Raw genomic sequence first — 24006 nt, 5'->3', positions numbered from 1 at the left:
AATATGTAATATCTAGTTTGGTACCTCTGAAGACTCTCAAAATTTCACATTATTGATGTTATGGAAGGGATATTACCTGCCAGGGGAAGAATACCAATCTTTCTCCACTTCCAAATGGTTGCATCTGTACTTGCTGAAGACTCATCTCATGGAGACTGTGGGCCACAGTATATACAGCCTTGTATGTACTGTAACTTTCTTCATTCATTACCGTGTCAAAAATGTGTCTAGGTAGTAATTCCAAGGAAGCATTGGGTTGGCAGTTCTCCAAAAGATGACAATCAAGCTCTGAAAATGAGCACTTGAAGAACAAAAACCACAGTTTAGGAAGGTAATTGTCTTCTGGATATTTATAAGGATTAACTGTTTGGATAAAATTTTTAAATTCAGCCACCTGCTCATGGTGTTGTGAAAAAATGAAACTTCCATGGAACGAATCCAGCAAGAAATAATCAGCGATATTAGTAACATCCCACTCAGAGGTCATGACCCAGACTTTAGTCGTCAAAATCTGTTGCCCTAGATTTCGCATTAAACCTTGTAGTGAATCATTGTCACCATAAATGATGATAACATTGGCCAATGTTTCCTGGATGATGCCAAGACTTTTCCAGTATTTGTATGAAAGTGAATTCCATGTGCTTTGAATCATTTCAACAAAAGCTATGCAGACTTGCTTTTTCTCCATATTTTCTCTGATATCTGCTAGAAACTGAGTCCCTCTGTGATCATCTGGGATAAGAAGACCCACCCAGGACCAGCCAAAATGAAGCATCAAAGAGACCATGGCAAGAGACAGAGTTGTGCCTTGGGGGGCCATCTGATATAGAGAAGTAAACTGACCTTGTTCACTGAAGATAGGCTCAAAAGGACCAACAGTGAGCTGAAGAGAAAAAAAAATAGAAACAAGAGAAAGAACAATGGCATTATACATGATCCTAGTTCTGCAGAAACAGATGGAAGTAGTTAGCACAATGATGACTTCACCCTCATTTAAAAGGCAAATATCTGTGAGAGAAGTTTTCAGAAAATTACTGGCCTATTTTCTATATTTATTAAACCTCCTTGTCTAATCCAACCTCCCCTTTCTTTTCCCAGTGACTGAAATAGAGGTCCATCTCTAATTATCTGGACAGATTTCATTGATATCTAACTAATCCAAGTATACCTTTTTATCTATGGACACACCTGAAATGTCAGCCATGGAGATCTGCATTTTTATCCCATACAACTCCTCACCTGTGGAAATTTGTAGAGCTGAAGCAGTGTCCCAATATGGGCAGATTTTGCCCATGATATTCCTGTTATTGCAGCAGTTGACTTTCTCTCCTTTTCACAGTTATAATTACAGTGAAGTCTTTGTTGACTTCTCCGGCCTGTGAGCCAAAAAAGGGCGTTCATAAGAATGTTTTTCTCACTGTATGGGACATTATAGAAGTCAAATCCCAGAGATATGTTGGGTAAAAGATGAGGGTTCCCATTGATCTCCTCAATGGCAAATACCAGGGCCAGAACCAACTGGTGTATTTTAAAATTTTACCTGCAGACATTGAATAAAAACATAACTGAGGAAATTACAGACCACACAGCACTGCAGATTCCAACTACAAAGACTAAGGGACAGATTCCAGAATTCCTGCATGCAGCTGTGTATTTCAGTGTTTGTGGAAACTGCAATGCCTCTATGCATAAGCATAAAGTAGGAGTACTAAGCCCCTAATCTTGACTGAGACTAAATGAAAGACATTTAAAGATTTAAAAATACCTCTGAATTTGACTCCAGCCCTAGAACTGCCAGATGCCCCCAAAACCTTTTCATTGCCAGTCCATGACACAAAAGACAAAGGGGGCCACACCCTGGCCCCACACCCATTTGCCTGAGACCCCAGTCACTTCCTGAGACTCAGAGACCAGCCTCCAGATACCATTTGTCCCAGAACTCCCATCTGGACCAGAGAAGAGTGCCTGGTGTTATAGTCAGAGACACAACTGCCCCTGGGTCCCACACCTGGGCACCAGCTATTCTGGGAGGACCTGCCCAACTTGGCCCCTGTGGAAAGGCTACCCTTTTTCAAGAATGCAGGCAGACCCGGCAGTCTCCACACCCTGGCCCCACACCCACTTGCCTGAGATGCCAACCACTTCCTGAGAATCAGAGACGAGCCCCCAGCTCCTATCCACCCTGGAACTCCCACCTGGACCAGAGAGACCCTCCAGTGGACACTACAACCTCAACACCTTGCCCCCACACCCATCTGCTGGAGATCCCAGCCACTTCCGGAGACTTAGAGACCAGTGTCCAGCACTCCATCCTGCCCCAGAACTCCCATCTGGACAAGAGAGGCCCCAGCTCCCATGTGCCCAGGAACTCCCATCTGGACAAGAGCTTCCATCCAGTCACAGAACTCACATCTGGACAAGAGGAGCTCCCATCTGGACAAGATAAGGAGACCCCAGGGAATTCCTGAGACTCAGAGTCTAGCCCCCCAGATCCTATCCAGCCGGCACTCTCATATGGACCAGATCTCCCATTCAGCCAGAGCTTCCATCTGGACCAGAGAGAGGCTCTCTAAATCTGTCAGCTCTGTCTGGACCAAGTACACTGATAAGACCAAGAACGAACCCACAAGGAGATGGGCAGATGCCAAGGCAGAAGTACATACAACAAAATAAAGAGAAATACAGCATCACCAGAACCTAGCCCTTCTCCAACAGCTAGACCTGAACATCACAGAATGGAAGAAGAAGAAAACAATCTTATAAGTAACATCGTGAAGAGGCTAGAGCCTTGTATAGAAGAAATCAAAAATAAAATAGAGGAACAGACAAAAACTGGGAAGAATGCAATAAAAAACTAGAGGAAAGGACAATTAAAGCAGAAGAAAACAATGAGTCCCTGAAAGAAAATCATGAAAAAGCAAGGGAAACAGTCCAAGACCTGCAGAGGGAAATAGAAAAAATGAAGAAGACACTAGCAGAAGGAATGCTAGAAATAGAAAATCTGAGTAAACAAACAGCAACTTCAGAAGCAAGTATAACCAACAGAATGAAAGAGATAGAAGAGAGGATCTCTGGTGTTGAAGATATGGTAGAAGAAATAAATTCATCAGACAAAGAAAACACTAAAGCCAACAAAGTCATGACCCAAAATGTCCAAGAATTTTGGGACAACTTGAAAAGACCAAACTTATGAATAATAGGGATAGAGGGAGGAGAAGAATACCAACTCAAAGGCACAGAAAATATATTTAACAAGAGCATTGAAGAAAATTTTCCCACCTTAAAAACAAAATGCCTATGAAGATACAAGAAGCCTATAGAACACCAAACAGACTAGACCCCCACAGAAAGTACCCTTGCCACATAATAATTAAATAACTAAATGTACAGAATAAAGAAAGATTATTAAGGGCAGCCAAGGAAAAAGGCCAAGTGACTTATAAAGGCAAACCCATCAGAATAACATCTGATTTCTCAATGGAGACTTTAAAGCCAGAAGGACCTGGACAGATATAATGCAGACACTAAGAGACCATGGATGCCAACCTAGACTAATATACCCAGCAAAACTTTCAATCATCATAGATGGAGTGAACAAGACCTTCCAAGCAAAACCAGATTTAAAGAATACTTATCCACAAACCCAGCCCTACAGAAAGCACTAGAAGGAAAATTCCTACCTAAGGAAGGCAGATAAACCCATGAAAACACAGGCAATAGATAACACCATAGCAGTAAACCCCAAAGAAAAGAAGTACACACACACTACCACCAAAAAATAAAAATAATAACAGGAATGAACAATCACTGGTCACTAATATCCCTTAACATCAATGGACTTAATTCACCTATAAAAAGACACAGACTAACAGAATGGATACGAAAACAGGACCCATCTTTCTGCTGCATACAAGAAGCACACCTCAAATTCAAAGACAGACACCTCCTAAGAATAAAAGGCTGGGAAAAGACTTTCCAATCAAATGGTCTTAAGAAGCAAGCTGGTGTAGCCGTCTTAATATTCAGCAAAATAGACCTCAAACTAAAAGCAATCAAAAGAGATGATGAAGGACATTACATACTCATTGCAGGAAAGATCCACCAAGATGAAATCTCAATTCTGAACATTTACGCCCCAAACACATAGGCATCGGACGTATGTAAAAGAAACATTACTAAAGCTTAAATCACATATAAAACCCCACACATTAATAGTGGGAGACTTCAACACCCCATTTTCAACTCTGGACAGATCAGCCAAATTGAAACTTAACAGAGACATAAGGGTCTTAACTAATGTTATGGCTCAGATGGACTTAATCGATATCTACAGAACATTTCACATGAACAAAAAAGAATATATCTTCTTTTGGAAGATGGAACCTTCTCTAAAATCGACCACATACTGAGCCACAAAGCAAATCTCAAAAGATACAAAACAATTAGAATAATCTCCTGTGTTCTATCTGATCACCATGGTTTAAAGTTAGATTTCAACAATAGAAAAAACTACAGAAACCCTACTATCTCATGGAAACTAAATAATGCTCAACTGAATCACCAATGGGTTAAGGAAGAAATAAAGAAAGAAATTAAAGACTTCCTAGAGATCAATGAAAATGAATACACCACATACCCAAACTTATGGGACACTATGGAAGCAGTGCTAAGGGTGAAATTCATAGCTCTAAATGCCCACATAAGGAATATAGAATTTTCCTGCCTGGGCCATAGGCAGGACAAATCTCTCTTACCCGCCAGGCCCACGGTCGCTCAAACCCAACCAAGTAAACACACTGAAACTTATATTGCTTACAAACTGTATGGCCGTGGCAGGCTGCTTGTTATCTACTTTTTTTTTAAATCTTAAATTAACCCATTTCTGTTAGTCTATACTTTGCCACATGGCTTGTGGCTTACTGGTGTCTTTACATGTTGCTTCTCATGGCACCGGCTGGCAGTGTCTCCTCCCAGCCTTCCCATTCCCCGCCCTCTCCTCTCCTCTTCCTTGTCCCTCTTACCCTATCCTTCCTGCCTGGCTACTCGCCAATAAGCACTATATTTATTTTAACCAATCAGAGCAACACATTTGACATACAGAACATCCCACAGCATCATGCTAGTGACTTGACAGCACATCTGAAAGCCATTGAACAGGAAGAAGCAAAGTCTCCAAGGTGGAACAGACACCAGGAAATTATCAAATTGAGAGCTGAAATCAATAAAATAGAAATAAAGAGAACAATACAAAGGATTAATGAAACAAAGAATTGGTTCTTTGAGAAGATCAACAAGCCCTTATTCAAACTAACCAAAAGACAGAGAAAGAGCATCCAAATTAACAAAATCAGAAATGAAAAGGGGGACCTAACAACAGACAATGAGGAAATCCAGAGAATCATCAGGTCATAGTTCAAAAACCTCTGCTCCACAAAACTGGAAAATCTAAAAGAAATGGATAATTTTCTGGATAGGTACCACATCCCTAAGTTACATCAAGACCAGATAAACCATTTAAATTGTTCAATAACCCCTAAGGAAATAGAATCAGTCATTAAAAGTCTCCCAACCAAAAAAAGCCCAGGACCAGATGGTTTCAGTGTAGAATTCTACCAGATCTTCAAAGAAGACTTAATACCAATACTCTTTAAATTGTTCCACACAATAGAAGCAGAAGGTATATTACCAAAATCCTTCTATGAGGCTACAATTACCCTGATTCCTAAACCAAACAAAGATGCAACAAAGAAAGAGAACTACAGATCGATCTCTCTCATGAACATTGATGCAAAAATATTCAATAAAATACTGGCAAATAGACTCCAAGAATACATCAAAACAATTATCCTCCAAGATCAAGAAGCCTTCATCCCAGGGATGCAAGGGTGGTTCAACATACGATAGTCCGTCAATGTAATACACCATATAAACAAACTCAAAGAAAAAACCAGATGACCATCTCATTAGATGCAGAAAATGCATTTGACAAAATCCAACACACCTTCATGAGAAAGGTCTTGGAGCAATCAGGAATACAGCGAACATACCTAAACATAATAAAGGCAATCTACAGCAAGCCAACAGCCAATATCAAATTAAATGGAGAGAAACTCAAAGCAATACCACTAAACTCAGGAACAAGGCAAGGCTGTCCCCTCTCCCCATACTTATTCAATATAGTACTTGAAGTTCTAGCCAGAGATATAAGACAACATAAAGAGATTAAGGGGATACAAATTGGAAAGGAAGAAGTCAATCTTTCCCTATTTGCAGATGACATGACAGTATACATGAGTGACCCCAAAAATTCAACCAAGGAACTGATACAGCTAATGAAAACCTTCAGCAACATAGCAGGATACAAGATCAACTCAAAAAAATCAGTAGCCCTCCTATATACTATAGACAAACAGGCTGAGAAGGAAATCAGAGATACATCACTCTTTACAATAGCCACAAATAATATAAAATACCTTGGGGTTACTCTAACTGAGCATGTGAAGGACCTATATGACAAGTACTTTAAGTCCCTGGAAAAAGAAATTGAAGAAGATATCAGAAAATGGAAAGATTTCCCAAGCTCATGGATAGGCAGGATTAACATAGTAAAAATGGTGATCTTACCAAAAGCAATCTATAAATTTAACGCAATTCCCATCAAATTACCAACACAATTCTTCACAGATCTGGAAAGAATAATACTCAACTTCATATGGAAAAACAAAATATCTGTGATAGCCAAAAGTATCCTGTACAATAAAACAACCTCTGGAGGCATGGCGATCCCCAACCTCAAGCTTTACTATATAGAGCTACCACAATAAAAACAGCTTGGTACTGGTATAAAAATCAAATTGTGGACCAATTTAATCGAATTGAAGACCCTGACATTAACTCACACACCTATGAACATATAATTTTTGACAAGAATCCAAAAATGTACGATGAAAAAAAGAAAGCATCTTCAACAAATGTTGCTGCCATTACTGGATGTCAGTGTGTAGATGGCTGCAAATAGATCCATATCTGTCACCATGCACAAAACTTCAGACCAAGTGGATCAAAGACCTTAACATAAATCCAGTTAGTCTGAACCTGATAGAAGGGAAAGTAGGAAGTACTCTTGAACACATTGGCATCAGAGGTCACTTTCTAAATATTACACCAGTAGCACAGAACCTGAGAGAATAAATCAATCAGTGGGACCTGATGAAACTGAGAAGCTTTTGTAGAGCAAAGGACATGGTCAACAAGACAAAGTAACAGCCTACAGAATGGGAAAAGGTCTTCACCAACCCCACATCTGACAGAGGGCTGATATCCAGAATACATAAAGAACACAAGAAATTAGATAACAAAATGCCCAACAGTCCAATTAAGAAATGGGATATAGAACTAAACAGAGAATTCTCAACAGAGGAATTTCAAATGGCTGAAAGACATTTAAGGAATTGCTCAACATCCCTAATTATCCAGGAAATGCAAATCAAAATGACTCTGAGATACCACCTTATACCTGTCAGAGTGGCTAAGATAAAAAAACACAGAATAGTGCTTATGCTGGAGAGGATGTGGAGCAAGGGGAACTCTCCTCCACTGTTAGTGGGAATGTAAGCTTGTCCAGCCACTTTGGAAATCAATATGGCGCTTCCTTGGAAAATTGGGAATCCCTCTCCCCCACAACCCAGCTGTAACACTCTTGGGCATATACCCAAGGAATGCTCAATCATACCACAAGGGCATTTGCTCAGCTATGTTCATATCAGCATTGTTTGTAATAGCCTGAACCTGGAAACAACCTAGATGCCCTTCAACTGAAGAATGGATAAGGAAAATATGGTACATACACACAATGGAGTACTATTGAGCAGAGGAAAACAATGACATCATGAGGTTTGCAGGCAAATGGAGGGATCTATAAAACATCATTCTGAGTGAGCTAACCCAGACTCAGAAGGACAAACATGGTATGTACTCACTCATAGGAGGATACTAGATGTAAAACAAAGATGACTGGATTACGAACAGAAAGGAAGAACAAGGAATAACAGAGCATGATAAATGAAGACCACATGAGAAGAGGAGTAGGCAGAGTGTTGGAGAGGTCCCCAGAAATCCACAATTATACATCCTCTGTAGACTGCTGGCAATGGTTGAGAGAAAGCTTGATCTGACCTAGTCTGGTGATCAGATGGTCACACACCTTAACTGTTGAGCTGGAACTCTCATCCAATAACTGATGGAAGTGGATGCACAGATCCTCAGCCAGGCCCAGGTGGAGCTCCAGGTTTCCATTTGTCAAGAAAGAGGAGGGACTGTAAGTGTGTGAATTGTTGAGTCCAAGATTGGTAAAAGCGCAGGGACGAATAGCCAAATGAATAGAAGAATATGAATTTTGAACCAAATGCTGTGGAGCCCCCAGCTGGATCAGACCCTCTGGATAAGTGAGACAATTGAATAGCTTGAACTGTTTGGGAGGCATCCAGGCTGTGGGACCGGGACTTGTCCTTAGTGCATGAGCTGGCTGTTTGGAACCTTGGGCTTACACAGGGACACTTTACTCAGCCTGGAAGGAGGGGACTGGACCTTCCTGTACTGAATCCACCAGGTTTAAATGAATCCCCAGGGGAGTCTTGGCCCTGGATTAGATGGGAATGGGTGGGAGGGGATGGAGGAAAGGTGGGGGTGGGTGCGGGAGGGGGTACGACAGGGGAACCCATGGCTGATATGTAAAATTAAAACACAAATATAATAATAATTAAAAAATTATAAAAATAAAGTGCTAATTGGCCTGTAGCCCAGCAGGAATGATAGGGTAGGCAGGACAAGGAAGAGGAGAAGGCTGGGAACAGGATGGCTGAGGAGAGAGACACCACCAGCCACTGCTGCCATGGCAAGAAGGATGTAAGGTAATTGTAAGCCATGAGTCACGTTTCAAAGTACAGATTTATAGAAATGAGTTAATTTAAGATAGAAGAAGTAGATAACAAGAAGCCTGCCATGGCCATACAGTTTGTAAACAAACAAACAAACAAACAAAGACAAAGGGGTTTTACCCAAATGTTGGGACCATGGAAATTCACTGTGATACATCAGTCAAAATGATTGGACCTTGTAGCCATAGGATGGCCTATGTGTCAAATATGTATGGAGAGTTCTGCTATCTCAATAAAAGATTGAAATCGAGTTAAATGTGTTATGATCGGATACTCATAGTATCTAGGAAAAATGAGGTCCTCTACTGAGGTAAGAAAATCATCAACTGTTTAATGACTGAACCAGTAAAAGACCCCACTCATGGTTCCTTCTTGGGTTCAGTTTATCATCAATACAGCTATCCCTCTTGCATGATGATGACCTACATGTCCTCATATAAGTCTGTCACCAGATGAAAGATGAAACTAGGAACTTGGGAGATGCAATACTTACTTTTAATAAAATTATTTGTGCCTAAACCAGGAACCTCATCCCAGGTAGAGGAACTGAGTGATCTAGCCCAGTATCTCATTTGGGGAAAAGGAAACTCCACTACTATATACATGGACCTTCAGTTGATATGATTTTACTGTGTGATCTATAGAGAAAGATGGCTTCTCACTGCTGGAGAAAAGGACATTAAGAATCTTGGCCCTCCTAGGGGCTATGTGGCTTCCCCTAAAAATTTCTGTCTTCCATGGGCACACAGTTTAACTCACTGTATGACAGATGACACTAAAAATTATTGATGTTTTGATGACACATACCACAAACCAGTGCTACCTGATTTTGCAGGGTAAAGGAAATGGTCAGTACAAAACTATATGTAGTCAGGATATTTCCTATGTCCTGGCCTGATGGCAGTTGGGATAAATCTCTCATACTTGCATCCCCCATGTAAACACACAGAGGCTTATATTAATTATAACTACATGGCCATGGCTCAAGGTTTTTGCTAGCTAGCTCTTATATCTTAAATTAGCCAATAATTATTAACCTATGTATAACCACATATTCTGAGGCTTTACCTGCATCCCATTAAATTTTGCTCCTTGAGTTGCTCACTGGCTCTCCCTACCTTCTTCCTGCCTCTCTTTTTGAATTTTCCACTGCCTCTAAGCTGCTTTGTCATAAGAAAAATGGATTTTTTTATCAACCAATCAGAACAACAAATATTTGCAGTATACAGAAAAACATATTTCCATCGCCTGTGTGTTGATGGAAGGTACCAGAGGAAAAGTTCATTCTCTCAGAAATAACTGTCTGGATTCTGGTTACAAACCTTCACCAGACTATTGCCCTGGGCACCACAAAACTTTCTGAGTTGTTCAGACCAAGGTATGTTATAGCTATACTCGACACACTAGCATGGCTATCTCAGCCATATACCAGGATTGTGTTAAAATAAATAGAAACAGAGAGTCCTTACCCAGGAAGGTATCCAAATGGAAGACCAACACCCTGTTGATCATTGGAAAAACTGACTTCAACCAAGATCTGGCTTGTTGGGTGAGGGAAAAATACTTGCAACTTTCTTATAGATACCATTTTTGAGTGGTTAGAAGAGTTCCCCACATAGACTAAAAGTGTTCAAATAGTAGCTAAATAGCTCAGTCATAAATGGGTGCTCCAATTTGGCTTCCTTCTATCAATATGGTTTGACAACATCCCTATTTTCATAACCCAAACCCACTTAATTAATAGCTATGGCTTTAGACATAGAGCAGAAACTTCACTGTGTATCTGGGCCTCAGAGTACTGAGCTGGCAGAAAGAATGAACAGGACATCAAATGAAACTCCAACAAAATATTCATTACAGTCCAGAAAAAGATGGATAGGCTTCCTCCTTTACTGTGTCTCAGTTTACTGTTCCCCATTTAGGGAGGGATTAACTACTCATTGGATTATATTTGGAAGAATTCCCCACATGCTTCCCAGGCATTTGACAAGCATTTGACAAAACTAATCATTCCCTTATCAAGTCACCATAGTTATAGTGTTCCTGCCTGGCTCACAGTCAGGACAAATGTCTCTCACCTGCCAGTCCCATAGACGCTCAGACCCAACCAAGTAAACACACAGAAACTTACATTACTTACAAACTGTATGACCATGGCAGGCTTCTTGTTATCTATTTCTATCTTAAATTAACCCATTTCTATTAATCTATAATTTGCCACGTGGCTTGTGGCTTACCATTACCTTACATCTTCCTTGTCATGGTGGTGGCTGTCAGCATCTACTCCAGCCTTCTGCTTCCCACAATTCTCCTCCTTCTTGTCCTGCCTACCCTTTCATTCCTGCCTGGCTACCAGCCAATCAGCACTTTATTTATTTTAACCAATCAGAGCAACACATTTGACATACAGAACATCCCACAGCACTTCCCCTTTTCTTTTTTTCAAAAAGCAAGGTTTTAACTTTTATATAATAAAACTTTAGATAACAAAACAATTATCAAGCAAGAATTACAGTTACAATATTAAAGAAGATATCCTATCTATCTTATATTTGTGAGTTAAGGTTTTATATCTAACTTATCTTTTATCATAACTGAGGAAATTATAACTATCTAGTCTTCAACCACATCAAAGACCTCAGAAGGATATAATATTACCTGAGAAATGGGAGAAGGATGCAAGCAACTTTCAGGAGTCTTGTAAGATAGACAGAGACAGCTGGCAGCCTGGACAGTCACCTAATGTTCCTTTGTAAAGTTGGGGCATTTGTCTTCAGCCCACAGGGTATAGTCTCTCAGTCACTTCTCTCAGTGTCCTGTAGACTGTCTGGCAGTTTCCTCTGTGAAGCAGGAACCTGAAGGACCATTCTGTCAAGGAAAGTTCAGTGGTCACCTTCCTATGGGTCCTGCATGTCCAGATGATCAAGCAGTCCAGGCAAGAACAGTTTCTTGCCTAAATGGCTATTTTTGCCAAGGTGAAGATAAACTCCATATGAAGTGTCTTTAATGCCCATCCTCCTCTCTGAAGTAAATCGGTGCTGCCAGGACCAGACATGTCTCACTGTCCAGAAAGTCTAAATTTTAAAAATATTTAAAATGCCATATTTTGTAGGTCTTTGAAGTATTTGAGGATTACCTATCTATTTGAAATATCTCTGTGTATACCTAGAAGACCTCACTAACATGGCTACTAGTATGATTATCATAGATGACTAATTATTAATCTATTTTTAATTATCCATTCCAATTTTAAGTGAGCTGTAGAAACGTAATACCTTAAACAAGAGTAGAAATATACACAGTATAACAAAATTAATTTTAAGTTTGTATCAATAGACTAAAATCTATACCAATGTAAAACATTTTAAACAAGTTTTTGCTCTTTAGAAGTCATTTCCTTAATCTACCCTTTCCTCCTATTATATCTATATCATATCTCCTTTTCTTCTTTAGAAAGAGATCACATTTATAATCAACCTGCTTTAAATAAAAATATTGGATTTTCTCTGTCCCACACCAGAGGAATCTTCTGATTTGGGACACAAGAATCTCTTAACCTTTTCTTTTAGCAATATGTCTGGGTTTAGAGAAGAAGTGAGCCAATTCCATCTCCAAAGCCAGCTTGATAATTTTGGGAATGTGGGCATAGCTTCTCTTACTACTTCCTGCTGGAGGGGGGCACTGTATCTTATGGGGACACAAAGAAAATTTTAGGATTATGGAGTAGTCTTTGAGGATGAACCTCTGAGCCAGTTGCCTTGAAACTATTCTGGATGTTGGATGATCTGGGCCATGGTGTTATCAGAGACCCTTCAGGCAGTCTTCGATCTTAATCTGGAACAAATCCATAGCCTCTGGCTTTCTGTGGAAACAAAAGCAGAGACTCTTTTCCAAAGCAACATATCTTTATATCCAAATTTTTAAGTCAAGGTACCTTTAAAATTTACATGTTTTTTTTAACTCAACATCTTTTACAATCATATCTTTTTCTGTAGTTAAAAATCCCAAACACAACATAAACCAGATTCTCTGTGTAATATCCATCTTTGTAAGACTGAAACGCTGCTGTGGCAGCTGGCTCCATCAACCTCAGCTTCCCAACATGGCGGTGGTATAGTTTACCACCAGATCTGGGTCTGGTGTCATGTGTACCATCAACTACCAGAAGCAGTTCTATCAAAGCAGTGCATAGCCCAGAAACTTTTTTCTTTCTTTCTTTTTTTTAACTAGCAAAGGCTAAATCCACCCTGCATTAAAGTGCCACATTTAGATTCCTCATTCCTGCCACATTGCAGGTCAGATGCACACGCCAGGAACCCACCATAGTAGCTCAAACAGCAGACTGCCGCTAACTTGAGAGAGACAAATAGGAAGCTGTTTTTAGCTCAGTTTTAGAATCTTTTTTTTCTCAGGTTTTAGGTGGAAATTCTTGCCAACATGCTCAGTCGGTAGAGCATGAGACTCTTAATCTCAGGGTTGTGGGTTCAAGACCCTTGTTGGGTGCCAGATATTGGTGAAATTATTAAGGCCACTCCATGTAGTTAAAAGGAAGGTTTATTTTGTGGGGTAACTTACAAATGAAGGGATAGGTTGCAGGGTCTGGGAAAGGTATGGCTCAGTCTGGCGGTGTTCTCTGGAGAACTCTGCTCAGTATACCTCCAGTGCCCAGGGTCCTGGACCCAAGAGAAGCCTCTCCTCTCAATCCTGGGTCTTCAGCTTCCTCTTTCAGCCCTGCTTTGTGGGCATAACCATTACCAAAGCCTCAATGGGGGTTGGAACTTCCAGGCCAAGGCTGAGATGGCTACCCACTGCAGTTCACTAAAGGCCTTCCAGTTCTCCACACAGGCCATTCAATTAATTATCTCAGATACCCAGTCATCTTCTGAGTCCACCACCAATTTCATCTTAATTAAGGAGAGTGATATCCTCTGTGTCAAGTCAGTAGCCAAAGGGACACTGGAGCTAATCTGTTAAGGACCCTACAAGGTGATTCTCTCTACTCCTCTGATTGAGAATGTAGGTGCTCTTACATCACAGACCCACCACAATCAGATAAAGAAAGTGGAAGCCACAGATGATATTCTCAAATGGAGTGTCTGTGAAGTATGGCCCTTTAATAATGAGGTTTCATTGGTCCTCAGGTTCTTGCACTCAAATTCTCATTGAGTTTATCTTTTTAGATTGTAATACAGAGTTTACGATTCCATTCATTCCCCATGGCTTTGTACCCTAGTTGCCAGCATCAAAAAACTGGAGAGTCCTAAAAAGAATGATTCAAAAAGATTTGTTTCTTTGAGAAATAGGAATAACCTAAGAAATCAGACTTTATTCTGCAGGTGGGACCTTAGTGATAGAGTTATATCATTCCCATCCAAAATCAGCCGGAATTGCTGGTTATGCTAAGGCCATGCCCTCATACTACATAGAGATATGAATTAAACAGACTGTCTGCCCATTGACTGACATACTTATAGTGACTTGGTGTAGTCTTAATTAGCATTAGGAGACTTACAAGGGACAAAGAAATCTAATATCCCAAATTTTTAATGTACACACTCTTCCTTATTTGGATAGCTGATATTTAGCCTAATGTGATGATTTTTATAATATATATATATATTATAAAATATTTCTGGGCCTCTGGGACTACTTGGTAGATATATACTAATGGTTTGACTCAATGGCTCTTCTTATTGTTTCCAAACTAACTAGATTTGTTGATCAGAAGTTAGAGATATTGAAAATTCCTGTTTCTGCATTAAAAACAACAGATTTCTTTGAAGAAATGTTCCTACAAAATTGGAGAGCCTTAGAGTTCTCTTGAAATATAGGAAAGTATGTATGGGTTTGGGAGAAACCCAGTTTCTCTTTACTAACTAACTGATCAGGAGCAATTAGAGAAATTCTTGACATGGTTGTGAAATTGTTTGCTCCCCCTGGCAAACTACCCTGCTAACAGCACTGGGTGGGCATCTAACTCTCATTATGATTGGATCATAAACTAAAATAGTCATGATTTGGCTCATTCCCTGAGAACAATGGTGAATGTAGCAGTGCCTCAATCCTTAGTAGGCCTCCAGAGCTTAACACAACCTATTGGATGGTGGAAGTGCCAGTCAGCTTGTAAGGCTCAGCAAATGGACAGCACCATCTGATGAAAATGAAAACAACACACATACTTTTCAGAAAAACTCTAAATGTATTAAACTTGATTTTTGCTTCTGTAGTTCCAATTCTAGATAACTGTTCTTGTTACCTGGTGTATTTTAACACAGAACATGTTTTCTGTACTTAGAAGCTCATCCTGAGAAAGACTCCATGCTACCCTGGGATACTGATAACCCAATATAGTAGCAGGCTGGCTAAGAAAGGCTCTCTCTTAGCTTAAATCATGTTCCAAAATTCGTCTCTGGTGAATACTCTAAACACTAAATTGTATATATGAAATCAGGAATTAAAATTAGTTGATGTCATCCAGTTATGAGCCCTGCAAGATTCAAAAATAACAGACCTAGTAAGACATGTCCTCTGATGCAATAGCAAAAGAAATGTTACATGAATATTCATATAATATTCTGTTTGGATCAAACGCATATTCCATGAGAAGAAATTCATTCATAGCATGGTCATTTGGAACACAAAAGAGACCATAAGCCCAAGGAGAGAATACAATAATATTATTCTGCTAAATGGACATAGAATGAGCATGATTCCTAATATTTTATTTGTTAAACCATAGATGAGAACATTGATCCATTTTTGTCACAGAACCCTCTCCTGGTAGGTGTAAATAAACAGAGACCTTCAACTGATCATTTTGGAGAGAATGGGGCACTGGGTAATGCAAAGCTTCAGATGAGGAACACACATTATTCTTAGGCACAGAAATCTCAGTGATCTTCCAGAGGTTGTAGATATTTAAAAGAAAATTGTTTTCAAGAAAGAACAGCTTAATTGTATACACAAATGAGTAGTATCAGTGGCACAAGAGCTACAAAAGGTCATGCTTAAAAAAAAGAAAAAATCAAAAAAACAAAAATATAAAAACCCCTACAAGAATAGAGAAGAGAGTTTTGTGTGAAATCACACCTCTAGCCATGGGGATTTTTTACTTTTTAGGTTTTGTGATAGTCAGTTATTATCAAAGCTTTGAACTTCAGTATGTTTACCACAGTCCAGAGAAGGCTCCAGTTTTATGAGTAATACAACAACATAGACACGACTCTTTGGGGGAAAAAGAAGAAATATCAAATTGGGTGAACAGGAGGGTTAACATAAAGGAGCACATTTGCAAGGACTTAGGGGAGTAGTGAATGTAATCAAAACACACTGTACTTAAGTTCTCAATTAATTCATGAAAGCATTTAAAAACCAACAAGAAAGCAGCCAGACAAACCAAAATGATAAATAAAGAACGGCATGTACTGGAAGGGAAATGGGCACAAAATTCTTCAAAGTAGAAACCAAGAAAAATAATGCAAACCAAGTTTTCTTTCCTAACAGAAAGATTTGAATGTGTGTGTATAAATACACACACACACACACACACACACACACATACACACACACACCACACTACATACACATATAATACATGCATTTTGAGAATTTCTTACATGTATGAGTCCTATGAGCACATTATATTAATAATCCCTGTTATATTTACCATGAAAAGAAAGCAAAGGTGTTCAAAGTCTCCAACCCCTAAGCAATGATAAGGGGATGAAAACTTTATTCACAAAATCTGATCAGTATATGTTAGTACTCTCTTTTTTCTATATATAGTACATCAAAAGTTATCTCAAGGTCACATATGATAATAAAATGTAGGTTTTTTTTGCAGCTTGAATGCTTTATTATTAGATTTTTTAAAATGAAAAAGCACCAAGATAGGTCTGGAGTACATCATATTAGTTTCCTGGAAGAGGACAATGGGAGATGGAAGAAAGATAGCCATCCTTAAGTACTTGCGTTCAGCAAACATAGAGATTAGATAGAGATGGAGAAGCCACATTGCAGTGTAAGTGGCTTCAGAGAAAGAGAAAGGGAGCCCAAGATATCACAGAAGCATAGTTAGGATCTGTCCAGAACCCAAAAGAAAGAAGTAGAAAGAAAAAATGAAAGTAAGATTTTCTGAAATGCTGTGTTCAAAACCAAGTAAAGTTATGACATACTCAAGTACATAAATGTTGTGATCTTATTATTCATTATAATTGTGCACAAGAAAGTTTAATCCTATCCCCTATATACTAGTTAAAATAGATTTTGGATTTTAATATATTTCAAACATTAAATTCTAAAAATTCTGACTAATGTGAAAAATGTAAGAAATTGGCAAAAATGGTGAGAAATAAAAATACAAGATTCTGACTCTTTCTAAATGTATTTTCGTAACCTATGATGTACAGTATTGTCACTGGATGATAGCTGTAGAAGATGGACAGAAATATTGAAAGGTTTAGAAACCTGGGAATGTGTTGTAGGAATTACTGTCCCTGCAATGCATAATTTCAACTGGAAATCAGAGATGTCATTATTTATTTATTCATTTACATTAAATATGAGATTGACATCGGATAATTTAATATTTTTTAATATCAATATACAATATACCCAAACCAGTCTAAAATGGTCTGAATTATTACTTAATGTAAATACAGTGACAGATAAACACCTATATTTCTGCAAGTGACACATTGAGATAAATATTAAAAGAATTCCCATAGTGCTAACAATGACAGCCATCAGTACTCACTTCTGTGAGATCCCAAAAAACATTCTTACACCAGGTGGTCTGGTGTGTATCTGATTAGCTGTATGTGTGTTTCTTGCTGTGTTGTAAAATTCCATGGCAGATTACACATTCTTTGTGAAACACCCTGAGAATAGGGGAGTTAGCAAATAAGTTCTCCATGCTAAAGAAAAGTACAAAGTGAGGATAAACAAAGCACAATGGCTACAACAGAACGGACACCAAAGAAGGGTTTTCTAATGAATTAATGCAGTCCACATAGACCTTCATACAAGGGTGTAGAGAGCATTCAAAGATCACTCTGCCCACATGAAGAGAGAAGGCCACAGAGCTTCAATTAATGGAAAGAAGAGCTCAATTATGAGGCCACAGACAGCAATGGAGGGAAGAGCTCAGAAACATGATATAGATAGGTATCAAGATATTTTCACTGCTAATACATGAAAGGAAGACAGATTGGGGGAAACGTGAAAGCTGACTTTCCTATCTGAGTTATGCTCCAGAAAATTGATAGTTATATGTCTTTATTGCTTTTTTTCAATTCTCCAAAAATATAATGTATATATATTTATGTGTATGTGGTGTTACTCTTAACTATTCGTCTTGAAAAAGATAATAAAAGCATTTATTGCTATTATTAAAAAGCAATGTTGATAAACTTGGTCATTAAAAGTTAGGTTGTTTCTTTGAAAATTTTTACATTTTATAATTAAAGTCATATCCTGAAAGTTTCATGAACATGACTGCCTAAACATGATATGAATTAAGAAGACAATAATAGATACACAAAAGTGGCTGGGAGAAAGATCATAGGGTCATATTTCTAGACAAAGAACTAGAGGCAACTAAGGAATGTCAAAAGTCAGAGAAATAGTCTCCTACAGGGAAAAGCAAAACCATCAAATATCCAATAGCAGATGGTCATCCTCAAAACTATACATAGGAGTACATTTATGTAGACTGATCTGCTTATAGTTAGGAACATGTATATATATATGTACACACATATGTTTGTGTACTAACAATTTTTTAAACAGTCCATAAGTTTGGAAGGGAGGAAGAAGAGTTATGTGACAGTTTGGAAAAGGAAGGAAAAGAGAAATGCTCCGATTACATTATAATTTCAAAAATAAATGAAGTAATTAAAAATTTTAAAACAAGCATCCCATTGCAAAGTATTTTGCAGTAAGCTGCAAGTAAATGCTTTTTGATTTTGATGTGTGAAACTGCACACAAAAGGGAATATATTTATAATAGAGGAGAAAATCTAACATCCAAATTGTAAAAGATAATATTCATATGATACATGGATTTTTGTCACATTATTAACATAAATAATGTTTGGAGATTTGGAGTAATATAATTTGACATATCTAGTCAACAATAATTTAAAGTCAGTGGCATGAACATCTTCTTCATCTCATACATTTATAGAGACAGTAACAATTTTAACTTGGAAGGATAAACGGCACCATATACAATAGGAATTGTCATGTGGAAAAACATATCACTCACCTAGGGCAACATCCTAGCACTGAGTATGGGATGAGTTTGATGTCAACACACACATGGTGGAAGGTTAAGTTGCCCTTCCACAGATGATCTCTCACCTGCATGTGAGACCTGAGGTATGAGAGTGCATGGACACACACAAAAATTGTGGTAAGAATGCCTTGTAAAGTCTGTATCATGTGCTGTTCAATAGACTAAGTCATGTTTCCTCAAAAGAAAACTCACGTTAATCTGGAAATTGATAAATAATTTTATGTTTGTATATCATATCATCTGAATAGTTATAATAGTCCTAAAGTAAAATCTGTTTAACAAGTTAGACAACACAAAAACCAATATAATGACGCAAAATTGTTGCCCACAGCTAATACATTTTGTAATCTTGATAATTAAGATGATCATTTCTAGGCATGTAAAAATTCTATGCATGAAAAGAGACAAAGAAACTTAGCGAGCAGACATATTCCCTCTTTGAAAACATATATGCACTCTCACAGTGTAATAAAGGCTGTAATCAGAAGCCTTACAAAATAATTTTAGCTTTAAAATACATATACTTCTTGTTCCCCAACTTGTATGAAAAAAATAGGAAAGGTATGGTACAATGGGAAATTTAGAGGGAGGAATGGAAAGGAGAAAGACATGCATACTACTCTTTTGTAATAAGAAATATATTTCCCTACCACAAACTTAACTTTATTTCTGACTTAGTAAGAAACAAGCCTAAGTGGCCACAATCTTGTCATTGTGTCTTATGACCACATCCATGAAAATGAGATTAAAAACTTGTTAGAAATGCATGGAAACACATGTAAAGAGAAAAATGCTTCTGGTAGTAAAATATCAGTAAATAATTAATTTAACTAAAAAACTTTGAAGACAGACATAGCTGTTTTGACAACAAGAAACTATTGTTAACTTCTAAGTATGACACCCTTAGTGCTAAATCATTGGTATATACCAGATGCAAACTTGTTACTCTACCATCACACCCCACCATAGTAACAACTTTTGGTGGCATCACCTCCTTTTACAGGAGTACATACAGACTTCTAGACTGTCCTGAAGAGCCGTGTAAAATGATAAAGCCATATTCCTTCTGAAGACCTAACATGAGAAACATGTGGCTGTAAAGGCATGGCCACGGAAGATCCAATATTTCAATTGTCATATTTGGAAACAAAAATCAATAAATATACAAGCAACTTATTCTATCATCTTTGAGAATAGAAAATAAATGAAGAATAAAATACAATTAAATAAGGAATTTTGGATTGGAAGAGGATTTTTCATGATAAAAAAAAGAAACATAGGAGTTTGAATACACATATCACCTGATTCATTTGTAACATGAATTCTGAAACAGCATAAATGAACAACAACACTTACTGTATGTGAAAGTCGGTGTAAATGTTTGGAAGATAAGGATGTGCAACTTTTTTGCCTGTGTAGTAAGTATGAACTGGGAGAAATACACCAATGGTCACATCTCCTTCATGGTGAAAATCTTCTTTGATTCTGAAATAACACTCAGAGGGGCTATAAGCATATGCATGACTGTGATTATAGAAGAACCTGATGATAATAACCAAAAGGAAACATCCCACCAACACACATGACTGTTCAGACATAAGTCTGATGGATTCAGATCCGACAGTGTCCAGCAGGTTTATGCTTAGCTCAAGTGTATGTGACCATATGCGCTTCTAACTTTGCTGATGGGTGAGGCTGTCACAGTAACCCAGAGAGCTGTCACACTCTGAGCACTTTCTTATACCTCCTCCACTGCCACTGAGAATTCTGGAACTCTTTCTTCCCTTCGGCTATGCATCTGAGGCCCTGTATTCAGGAGAAAAACAAGCTGTAAAATATGTTTATAGATTTTCTTCTGTACCTGTAGGCACCATGATTTCAGCTAAAACAACAGGCAGTAAGAGCTCAGGGATGAACTCCTCTTTGGGTAATTTGGTCACAAGAATAAATCAAGAAACTTTTCATATGAAAACAACTGAGATTTGTGTTAACAGTCTACAGCAGAGGATGATATTCCAAGTGAGTGGGTAGAGAAAGGGCAAAAATCCCATGATGGATGGAACCTAGCAAAATGATTGAGATATTATGATTTTCCAAACCAAATGAAGTCAGTGGATTCTACCTTGCTTAGTATCTGTGTCTTGGAGATTCTTTGCTTCTATGACAAATCTATATACACATATTAATATAATGTCCACATCCAGTAAAATCCATTTATTTCTCACTTTGGAAAAATTAATGATCTTATAAAATTTTTCAAAATGGACCAACTGACTGAGACATGAAGTTTCCTGTTTAGATTCTATGCTTTGAGGTACTGCACCTCTGCTGTCCTAATTAATCCTCAGTAAATAATTGGGTAGATGTGTTGTTCTGATAAGTTCCTGTATCTAGTGCAGTGGGTTTACCAACTACTTACCCTGTTCTGAGAACATGTGTAGAAAATCTTTCTCATTTCTGTATAAAGCATAATAATTTTATAGCCTCTAAATGTACGCTTCACCTAATAAACCAAATGAAGCTGTGATGAACAGCGTTCTATTTCCTAGTTCACAGTATAGCTGGAGTTCTTCTCAGTCCTGCTTGGCCCATGGTCAAGACAAATCTTTCTCACTTGGCAGACCTGCAGCTGCTCAGACCCAACCAAGTAAACATACAGAGACTTACATTGCTTACAACTGTATGGCTTCAGCAGGCTTCTTGTTATCTAGTTCTTAAATATTAAATTAACCCATTTCTATTAGTCTATAAGTTACCACGTGGCTTATGGCTTACTAGTACCTTACATCTTGTTTGTCATGGTGGTGGCTGGCAGTGTCTCTATTCTTAGCCTTCCACTTCCCAGAATTCTCCTCTCTCCTTGTCCTGCCTATACTTCCTGCCTGGCTACTGGCCAATCAGTGTTTTTTTTTTATTAATCAATCAAAGCAAAACATTTAACATACTGAACAACCCACTGCACTTCCCCTTTCCTTGTTTTTCAAAAAGGAAGGTTTTAACTTTCACATAAAAATATTGGTTTTTCTCTGTCCCACATCAGAGGGCTCTTCTGATTTTGGACACAAGAATCTCTTAACTTTTTCTTTTAGCAATATGCCTGGGTTTGGAGAAGGAGTGAGCCAATTGCTTCTCCAAAGCTGGCTTAGTATATTTGGGAATTTGGGCATAGCTTTTCTTACTATTCCCTGCTAGAGGGGGGCGCTGTAACTTATGGGAACATAAAGAAAATGTTAGAATTATGGAGTAGTCCATGAGGGTGTATTGTCTGAGCCAATTGCCTTGAAACCATTCTGGATGTTGGATCATCTGGGCCATGGTGTCAACAAAAACCTGTCAGGGGGTGTTGGCTTGTCAAACCTGATGTATCTTAATCTAGAACAAATCCATAGCCTCCTTCTTTAGAAACAAAAGCAGAGCCTCCTTTCCAAAGCAACATATCATTACATCCAAATTTTGAAGTCATGGTAGCATTAAAATATACAGATTGGCTTAACTCCACTGCCTTTACAATCAAATATCTCTTTTTAGTTCAAAATCCCCAAGACAACACAATCCATATTGTCTGTGTAATATCCATCTTTACATGGCTTATTTTTTATACTACGTTTACTGTCTCTTTAAAAACTTTATTTTTAAAAACTATTTGTTTATATAACTGTATATATTTCTTTTTCTCTCTCTTCCAAGCCTAAATACATTTTTATACACATTGTAAAGTATTTAAAGTCTTGTTTCATCTGAATTTGTCTTATTGTGAATCTATTGTTTTAAACTGCAGCATTTGTAAGACCAAGATGGCCAATGTGGCTGGTGGCTCCTCCCACCTCAGCTTGCCAACAGGGCAGTGGCACGTTTTCTGCCAACTCTTAGAAACACTGGGTCTATGCTTTTATCAAAGCAGCCTGTATCCCAGAAACCCCCTTTCTCTCTCTCTCTCTCTCTCTCTCTCTCTCTCTCTCTCTCTTTATTGCCTAGCAAAAACTATATCCAACACACAGAACAGTGCATAGCTTGGTAACACCTCTGGGTGACATAGCATAAGTCAAGCCCACTCACACCATGAACCCACCATAGAGTACCTCAAACATACAGGCTGCTGCTAATTTGAGAGAGACAACTAGGATGCTGATTATAGCTCTGTTTTGAATTGATTATTAAAAATTGTCAGGTTTAAGGTGGAAACTCGAGCCATTGGGTGTCATTTGTAGCTGGAGTTTTTCTCAGTCCTGCTTGGCCCATGGTCAGGACAAATCTTTCTCACCTGCCAGACCCACAGCTGCTCAGACCCAACCAAGTAAACACACAGAGACTTGTATTGCTTACAAACTGTATGGCTTTTTGTTATCTAGTTCTTATATCTTAAATTAACCCATTTCTATTAGTCTATAAGTTACCACGAAGCTTGTCAGTACCTTACATCTTGTTTGTCATGGCGGTGGCTGGCAGTGTCTCTCTGCTCAGCCTTCCATTTCCCAGAATTCTCCTCTTTCCTTGTCCCACTTGTACTTCCTGCCTGGCTACTGGCCAATCAGTATTTTATTTATTAACCAATCAGAGCAAAACATTTAACATACAGAACATCCCAAAGCATCACAGGATGATGATGAAAAGTGAAAGTCCTTTGTATTATATTGTATAAATTAAAGGATGTTCCAATAAATTAATAAGCTCAGTGAAGAAAGGAAGGAAGAGTGGAGTGAATAAAAACCCACAGACAATTATCTGAGGATTGATAAACATTATTTCTTTTCCAGTCATGTGCATTAGAAGACA

The 24006-nt window shown here is 38.3% G+C and overlaps 1 pseudogene; it reads right to left on the bottom strand.

Annotated features, from left to right (window-relative positions):
* LOC118576668 overlaps positions 1-23664 on the bottom strand; it is a 29897-nt pseudogene extending 6233 nt beyond the window's left edge.
* Between the last annotated feature and the right edge of the window lie 342 nt (positions 23665-24006).

Source organism: Onychomys torridus, unplaced genomic scaffold (genome assembly GCF_903995425.1).
Source record: "Onychomys torridus unplaced genomic scaffold, mOncTor1.1, whole genome shotgun sequence".
Taxonomy (NCBI): Eukaryota; Metazoa; Chordata; class Mammalia; order Rodentia; family Cricetidae; genus Onychomys; species Onychomys torridus.
The sequence above is the reverse complement of the archived record's forward strand: the minus strand, read 5'-3'. Positions and strand labels throughout refer to the sequence as shown.